Raw genomic sequence first — 7,101 nt, forward strand, 5'->3', positions numbered from 1 at the left:
GAAAAAAAAAAAAGTCAAATTGCTCTCCAAAACACATGTACTGATTTTGTACTATGTCACTTTATGGACTTTACTATTTCATCCCATTCTGGTCAATCTGATAATCTGACAAAGTTAAAAAAAAAAAGTCTTCTTATTCTTGTTTGAATTTGCATGTTCCTAATTACTACTGAGGTTGAGCTATGTTTATTGGCTCTTTCATTTTCCTTTTCTGTGAATTTTCAATTAATATTCTTAGCTTAATTTTTTTTATGATATTTGGCTTTGCAAATTTTAGGAGTTCTTCATATATCTATAAACTAAGCTTTTGTTTTGTGCATTTCAAAATCTTTTATTGAATTTAATCTTCAAATTTTAATTTTTTTCATTTGTTTACTGCGTGCTCTACTGAACAGATTGTAGGCTCTTTAAGAACAGAAACTGTTTTTTCACTGATATGTAACTAGAGATTATGGAATTCTTCTCACATAGAAGCCTGTAGTTTGCTGTACTTAAATTTAACTTACCTTTAAAATTCTTGCTTTTCATGAGTTGTTCAAGAATTTTTTTCTTAACACAAGCTAAATAGATATCATTCTATATTTTATTTTATTAGGTTTTTTCCATACTTTCTTCTATTCATTTTATTTTTATTCATTTATTTAATTTTTATTTATTTATTTAATTTTTATTTATTTATTTTTATTGAAACATAATTGATTATATGTATTTGTGGGGTACAAAGTTGACTATCGGTATTTGTGTACAGTATGTGATGATCAAATCAGGATAATTTGCATATTCATTATTGCATAGTCATTCTTTGTGTCCATTAACCAATTTTAAATTGATTTTCTTTATATTTTTCTCAAGTCTTTCAAAAAAATCAAATTGTATTTTGCGTATGATGTAAAGGAGAATTCTATTTTTTATATCTACAGTGAAATGTTCAAATGATTTATTTTTAGTGTTTTCTAAAAACCTATTTATCATTGAATAGTTTATCCAATCCTTGCAGATTTGAAATTCTTTACCTCTTATGCACCAAATTTCAACATATGCATATAGTCTGTTCTAGGCTTTCTAATCTGCTTCATACTTTTTTTATTTTTAAGAGATAATACTGCTTTAATTATTTCGGATTTATGTTAATATATATAATGGCAAACTCCCCTTTTTGTTTGTTTTCCAAACTGTCTTGAAGATGCTTGCACAATTCAATTCTATTTCATATGAATATTATAATTAGTTTTTTTATTTTTTATTTTAACATTTACTTGTACATATTTGTGGGATACACTGTGTTATTTCCACACATGCCTATGCTGCACAACTATTCACTTAGGGTCGATAGCACAGTTTTGTACTCGTTAGTCCACCGCTTCTTCTCTTTCCCCATCCCTGTCCCCTCCAATTCTCTGGTTAACCATTATTCTACTCTTTACTTCTATGAGAGCCACTTTTATTATTATTTTTTTAATCCATTCATCCATTGATGGGCATTTAGGTTGATTCCATCTCCTAGCTATTGTGAACAGAGTTGTGATGAACATGGGAGTGCAGGTGTCTTTTTGATATATCTATTTTATTTCCTTTGAGTATATATGCAATAGAGAAAGAGCTATGTGGTCAATTAATTCTCTGAGGAGTCTCCATACTGTTTTTCACAATGATTGTACCAATTTACATTCCCACCAACAATATAGGAGGATTCCCTTTTCTCCCCATCCTAGCCAGCATTTGTTACTTTCTTACTTGTTGATAATAATGATTCTAAGTGGGGAGATGTCTTAGTCCATTTTGTGTTGCCATAACAGAAATACCAGAGACTGGGTAATTTACAAAGAACAGAGGCATATTTGGTTTAAGATTCTGGGACAGCTGCATCTGGCGCCTCTTAGTCCATTTTGTGTTGCCATAACAGAAATACCAGAGACTGGGTAATTTACAAAGAACAAAGGCATATTTGGTTTAAGATTCTGGGACAGCTGCATCTGGCGCCGGCCTCAGTCAGATTCTACTCATGGCAGAAAGCGGCAGGCAGCCGGTGGGTACAAGCAGATCACATGGTGAGAGGTAGCAAGAGAGAGAGAGAAAGAGAGAGAGAGGAGGTGCTGGAGTCCTATAAACAACCAGCTCTTGCAGGAACTAATAGAGCAAGATCTCATTCAGGCCCCCACCCCTAGGGAGAGCATTAATCCATTCAGGAGGGATCCACCCCCATGACTCAAACATTGGGGATCAGATTTCCACATGAGTTTTGGTAGGGACAACACATCCAAACTCCATCAGGTGAGATGATATCTTATTGTGGTTTTAATTAGCATTTCCTTGGTGATTAGTGATTTTTTCATGTGCCTGTTGGCCATATGCACGTCTTCTTTTGAGAAACATCTGTTCAGGTCCTTCTCTTTTTTTTTTTTTTTGCTGTTGAGTTATTTGAGTTCCTTATATATTATGGATATTAGGTCCTTCTCTGATGTGTAGTTTGCAAACACTTTTTTCCATTCAGTAGGTTGTCTCTTTGCTTTGCTGATAGTGTCTCTTGCTATGCAGAAGTTTCTCAGTTTGGTTTATTGCCATTTGTGTATTTTTGTTTTAGTTGCCTGTGTAGTCTCACTCAAAAAGAGCTGCCCACTCCCATTTCAGGTTTTCTTTCTCCTATGTTTTCTCCTATAAGTTTCAGAGTTTCTGGTATTAAAGTTAGGTCTTTAATTCAATTTGAATTGATCTTTTTGTATGGTGAGATAAGGGTCTAGTTTCAATTTTCTGCATGTGCATATCCACTTTTCCCAGCAACATTTATTGAAAAAGCTGTCCTTTCCCTGGTGTATATTCTAAGCACCTTTGTTGAAAATCAATTGGTAGTAAGTTTGTGGGTTTATTTCTGGGCTCTCTATTCTGTTCCATTGGTCTATTTCTCTATTTTTATGCCAGTACCATGCTTTTTGGGTAGCTATAGCTTTATAGTATATTTTGAAGTCTGGAAGTATGGTGCCTCCAACTTTGTTCTTTTTTCCAATATTGCTTTAGCTATATGGGGTCTTTTGTGGTTTCATACAAATTTTAAGATCTTTTTTCTATTTCTGTGAAGAATATCATTGGTACTTTGATAGGAATTATGTTGATTGTATAGATTGCTTTGGTAATATGGACATTTTGATGATGTTAATTCTTCCAACCCAAGAACATATGATATATTTCCATTTATCTGTGTTATCTTCATTTTTTTGTTTTTATTACCAATGTTTTATAAGGTTTCATTGTAGATGCCTTCCACCCCCTTGGTTAAATTTACTCCTAGGTTTTTGGTATGTTTGTTTTTTGGGGGTTTTTTTGTAGTTATTATAAATGGGATTACTTTCTTGATTTCTTCTTCAGGTATTTCATTATTGGCTTATAGTATGGCTATTGACTTTTGGATGCTGATTTTGCATCCTGCTACTACACTTAATTTATTTATTACTTCCAGTAATTTCTCGGTGGAGTCTTTGGGGTTTTCTATGTATAGGATCATGTCATCTGCAAATTGAGATAGTTCGACTTCCTCCTTTCCAGTTTGAATGCCATTTATTGCTTTCTCTTGCCCTATTGCACTGACTAAAACTTCCAGTAATTTCTTGGTGGAGTCTTTAGGGTTTTCAATGCTTAGGATCATGTCATCTGCAAATTGAGATAGTTTGACTTCTTTCTTTCCAATTTTAATGCCATTTTGTGGAGTATGCATAAAGCAAATGTACTTCACAGGGCGTGGTTTTCCAAAGCCTTGCATTTTCAAATATTGACCTTGCAAAGGACAGGAAACTTTCCCCAGACTATAGTCTCTGCTGTAAGATAAAGAATTATAACACAGCAAGGTTGCTGGCTCAAAGACAGACAGGTTACTGATTGATATGTAAAGATACTGGGAAATTGCTGTAAGAAGAGAATGTTTGCTAAAATCAAGCTTTTGTTGCAAATTGCATTATGGAAGGTCACCTTGCTTGTCTTACTGAATGTTAGCAGCTTCTATTGTTAAACATGTTAAAAGGTACTTGGCAAAAACCACAGCTATGTTCTCTTCCTGTAACTTCCTGGTCTGGAGAATAAATTCAGGAAGAGAACCCCAATTCATGGTTAATTTCCCAAATGGAAGGAATGCCTCTTTCTTGAGGGCTCTGGGAGCCCTCTTGAAAGCCTCTGGGAAGCNACCCCAATTCATGGTTAATTTCCCAAATGGAAGGAATGCCTCTTTCTTGAGGGCTCTGGGAGCCCTCTTGAAAGCCTCTGGGAAGCCCCCTTGTGGGGGCTTCTCACTGCTCAGAAGAGATGGGCTTTGAGTAATCTTTGGTGGCTCTTGTCACCCAGGGGAAAAGGGGTCACAAATTCGTGGGAGGCAAAGCAACACCATTTATTGCTTTCTCTTGCCCTATTGCACTGACTACAACTTCCAGTACTATGTTGAATGAGTGGGGATAGTGGCCATCCTAGTTTTGTTCCACATGTTAGAGGAAGAGGCTCCAATTTATGTTCATTCAGTTTGATATTAACTGTGGGTTTGTTGTATATGGCCTTTATTGTGTTGGGATACATTCCTTCCATACCTAATTTTTTGTGTATTTTTATCATGAAGAGGTTTTGGATTTTGTCAATTACTTTTTCTGCATGTATTGAAATGATCATGTTTTTTTCCTTCATTTTGTCGATGTGATGTATCATGTTTATTGATTTGCATATATTGAACCATCCTTGCATCCCTGGGATGAATCCCACTTGTATTGTGGTGAATGTTCTTTTTAATGTGTTGTTGGATTCTATTTGCTAATATTTTATTGAGGATTTTTGCATCTATGTTCATATAGTTTTCTATTTTTATTGTAACTTTTTCTGGTTTTGGTATGAGGTTAATATTGGCCTCATAGAATGAGTTTGGAAGTATTCTCTCCTCTTCAATTTTTTGGAAGAGTTTGAGAAAAATTGTTATTGGTTCTTCCTTTAATGTTTGTAAAGGAAAATTTGACAATGAAGCCATCTGTTCCTGAGGATTTCTTTGTTGGGAGACTTTTAATTACAGTTTCAATCTTGTTCCCTGTTTCTGTTCTGTTTAGCTATTCTAGCTCTTCATGATTCAACCCTGATAAGACATGCCCAGGAATTTATCAGTTTCTCCTAGGTTTTCTGGTTTGTTTGCATATAGTTGTTTGTTGTAGTCTCTTATAATACTTTGTATTTCTGTGGTATCCATTATAATGTCCCCTTTTTCATTTCTGATTTTATTTATAGGAGTATTGTCTCTTTATTTCTTTGTTACTTTAGCTAAAGGTTTATCAATTTTCTTTATCTTTTCAACAGATCAACTCTTTGTTTCACCAATCTTATGTGATTTTTTAATCTATGATTCATTAATTTCTGCTCTGATCTTTGTTTTATTTATCTCCTACTGATTTTGGGTTTAGTTTGTTCTTGTTGTTCTATCTCCTTGGGGTGTAATGTTAGGTTGTTTATTTGGAGTCTTTGTTCTTTTTTGATGTAGGAATTTATTGCTATAAACATCCATCTCAGAAACTGCTTTTGCTTTATTCCATAGGTTTTAGTATGTTGTGTTTTCATTTTTGATTTTCTCCAGGACTTTTAAAATTTCCTTTTTGATTTCTTTTTTGATCCATTTGTTGTTTAGGAGAATGTTGTTTAATTTCCATGTATTTGTACAGTTTCTACTGTCTCTTTTGTTGTTAATTTCTAGTTTTGTGTCATTGTGGTTGGACAAGGTAGTTGATATGATTTCAGTGTTTTTCAATTTGCTGAAACTTGTTTTGTGACCTAATGTATGCTGTATTCTAGAGAATGGTCCATGTATTGCTGAGAAGAAAGTGTGTTTCTCAGCTGTTGGATAAAGTATTCTATATATGTCTGTTAGGTCCAACTGGCCTAGAGTAGAGGTTAATCCTATTGTTTCCTGGTTAAATTTTCTGTCAGGATGATCTGTCCTTTGCTAAAAGTGGTGTATTAAAGTCTCCAACTATTATTGTGTTGGAGTCAATCTCTCCCATTAGGTCTAGTAGTGATTGTTTTACATAGTTTGGTGCTCCAGAGTTGAGTGCATATATATTTAGAATCGTTATATCCTCTTGTTGAATTGATCCCTTTATCATTATATATTGACCTTGCTTATCTTTTGCTCACTTTCTTTGGTTTGAAGTCTGCTTTATCTAAGTACAGCTACTCCTGCTCTTTTTTGGTTTCCGTTTGCATGAGATATCTTTTTCCATCCCTTCACTTTTACACAGTATGCATCTTTATGGATGAAGTGAGTATCTTGTAGGCAGCATATTGGTGGTTCTTATTTTGTAATCCATTGAGCCACTCCATGTCTTTTATTTGGGGCATTTAATCCATTTACATCTACAGTTATAATTGATATATAGGGACTTGTTACTGACATTTTGTTCTTTTTTTCTAGTTGTTTGTTAATCCTGTTTTTCTTTTTTCCTACCTTACTGTCTTCCTTTATTATTGAGTGATTTTTCCCTCTCAGTGTATTCTGAATTCTCATTTTTATGTTTAGTATGTCTCATATGTTGTTGTGTTATGGTTACATTCAATCCAAAGACATGGTGGATAGAGAATTCTTGGCTGACAGTCTTTTTTCTTGAGCACCATGAATACATCATCCCATTCTGGCCTGTAGAATTTCTACTGAGAAATTCACTGAGAGACATAATGGGACTCCACTGAATGTCATGTGTTTCTTTTCTCCTGCTGCTTTCAGTATTTTTCTTTGTCTATTGTTTTTCCTGATTTGATTATGATGTGTCTCAGGTTGTTCCACCTTGGACTGAATTTGAATGGCAGCCTCTGAGCTTCCTGTAACTAGATGCCGTCATCTTTCTCCACACTTGATAAATTTTCAGCCATTATTTTCTTGAATATGCCTTCTACATCTCTTCCTTTTTCCTCTCCTTCTGTTATGCCAATTATTCAGAAATTATTTCACTTGGTAGAGGAACTTATTTGGTGTATTTTGTTTTATTTTTTCTTATTCTTTTTCAAATATTTCTTTTTGCTCTTCTGATTTAATAATTTCACATGTTCTATCTTCCAACTCTCTGATTCTTTCCTCTATTTGATTAAGTTCACTATTGG

The sequence above is a fragment of the Galeopterus variegatus genome, unplaced genomic scaffold, assembly GCF_000696425.1.
Source record: "Galeopterus variegatus unplaced genomic scaffold, G_variegatus-3.0.2 Scaffold916, whole genome shotgun sequence".
Classification (NCBI taxonomy): Eukaryota; Metazoa; Chordata; class Mammalia; order Dermoptera; family Cynocephalidae; genus Galeopterus; species Galeopterus variegatus.